The sequence below is a fragment of the Papaver somniferum genome, chromosome 2 (genome assembly GCF_003573695.1).
Source record: "Papaver somniferum cultivar HN1 chromosome 2, ASM357369v1, whole genome shotgun sequence".
Classification (NCBI taxonomy): domain Eukaryota; kingdom Viridiplantae; phylum Streptophyta; class Magnoliopsida; order Ranunculales; family Papaveraceae; genus Papaver; species Papaver somniferum.
Window position 1 is genome coordinate 62,715,936 of NC_039359.1, and position 2,354 is coordinate 62,718,289.

Sequence of the window (2,354 nt, forward strand, 5' to 3'; positions counted from 1 at the left end):
CTCTCAACCGAAACGGGTATGAAACATAAGCCTGTTTTTGTTTTAACTTCCTATTTTTAGCACCAAAATATAACTGCAGGATATCCTATAGCACACTCAAAGAACAATAAGGTAACTAATGGGACTAACTTTCACATGTCAAGTCGAGATTCAAATGTAATAAAGTAGATAAAGAAGACACATGATAAACTTAGTATAACTTGGATTCAGGAAAACTCTCTCACAAAGTATTATGAACTCTAAAAAAACTCAACCCTTTCTTGTCTCTTTTTCTCTCCCTTTGTACATGAAGAATAGATAATGAATGAAAACTCATTTTGTTCCCTACAATCTTCTGAACTTTGTCACTTTGGTAGTTGGATTCGCTTCCAATCTCGCTTATTCATACTTCATCAACTGTACTGCAAGTCTTCTGACGATGAATTTATTTTCTCTGTTCGCTCATAAAATGCTCACCTTCCCGTTTAATCTTGACCATCAAACCTTCATTCAAAATTTACATGTATCATCACCTCGTCAAATAAGTAGATATTTCCAAAACGAGAAAAGTTTTTTCCGAGTATTTCACTAGTGCTTTCCACGAACACTCCTCATAGTCATAGGTATTCGAGTCCTTAGATTCGTCCATATGGCGGAGGGATTTTCTACCCATACAAGCATAATCTTAAGATCGGATTCGGATAACATATATGAACCCGAAAAAGCAAACTTTTATTTTCCAAAAGATGGTATTGTATTCTGAAACAACAACCAAAATAACTCAAAGTACCAAAACAGATACGGATAACCTACCTAAAATTTCGTGTTTCCTTATTTCTTGCTCGAAAGTAGCACCCAACCGAATAGATGAGTTTTGTTACACCTTTTTATCTACAATATTTGAAACCAATTTAGATTATGTTGTAACAGTCTAAGTTAAATATGTGGAGCAAGATTTCTTAAGTCAAACCAACAGGGAATGGCCCAGTTGGTCGGGGGTCAAACCTGAAGTTATAGGGTAGAGGTTCGTTTTTTGCGTCGGCCGTATCAACAACAACAATAAAAAGAAAAGAAAAAACTCTTAATTCAAGCATGTTACTGTGCTTTCTAGGATACCGCACACAACATTTGCGCAATATTTTCCTGCAGTTAAGAAAATAAGTTATTGAATCGAAACTCCAGTTTAAGTTGATTAGTATAAGTCACAAAATTTATGTTCAGCATGAACATTTCATGGCAAGATGATATTATAAATTTATCTCTTTCTTTTTCATTTCTGAACCCATAAAAGCCACGACAATATCTTTTGGCTGAGCCCGAGCCTTAAAGATGAATATATATCGTCTTGATTGATATTAGTTCCACATGAAAGCTTTGTTTCTAAAAGCACTCATCGGGATTAATTTGTTAAAAGTTAATTAAATATTGAATATTTGGAATGTCGGAGGAAACTGGAAAAGTATTACAAAAAAAAATCAATGTGATTTCACAGAAATGATGATCGATCGTACGTGCCAAAACTAATTATTAAATCTTGGAAACCGGTTCATTTAAAATGCCAAATAAAAATTGAAAATTAATTTCTTTGCTAGATTTTTTTTTTTTTTTAATATTTATTTCTGACAACGCTAACCATTTAAATGAAGTGCATGCTTTTCGACTAGAACACATTCTATTTTACCAGATTCACATCGAAGTATCCAACAGCGGAAATCCTGCTATCTTGGTTTCTACCCTTGTTTTATACAATCCTCCAAGTATACCAAGCATTTCCTTGGTTTGTTTTGAGATCAGAACAGCAACCTGTCAAGTGTTGAAATAAGTTTTTATAGAAAAAACATGGATATCGGCATATGGCGATAATGGATACTATTAAAATAATTATGTAATAGAGAAGACATTAACTAGTTACTGATATTTTGATCAATTGTAATCAGCTACTCATAAATCAAACTAACAAATAATGGACTTTGACAAGCACTGTTAAATTCGAATTAAGCAGACACATGACTCGATGTTTAACATTGCCAGTGTGTGTATTGGACTCTTGAGACCCAAAACCTAACACCTATGGCGAACTAACCACTGCTCTTTAAAGGAGATATTTTGTTTATTGGAAATTTCCTGGCAAATAGAGGAGTTGACCTCGTATCAGGCATGTCCACAACCACTAGAGAAAAATGGATCAAGTATTGCCCTGGCTGTTTGCATGTATCTCTTAAATGACGGCCTTCAGAAGGCGAGGCCCTGTACTCGTGTATTCGTGCCAACTGGACAACCAGTCACAAATATTTTATTTGGCATGAACATTTCATGGCAAGCTCATGTTATTAAGTTTTTCATTCCCTTTTCTATAATCATATAAAGGCCGAATC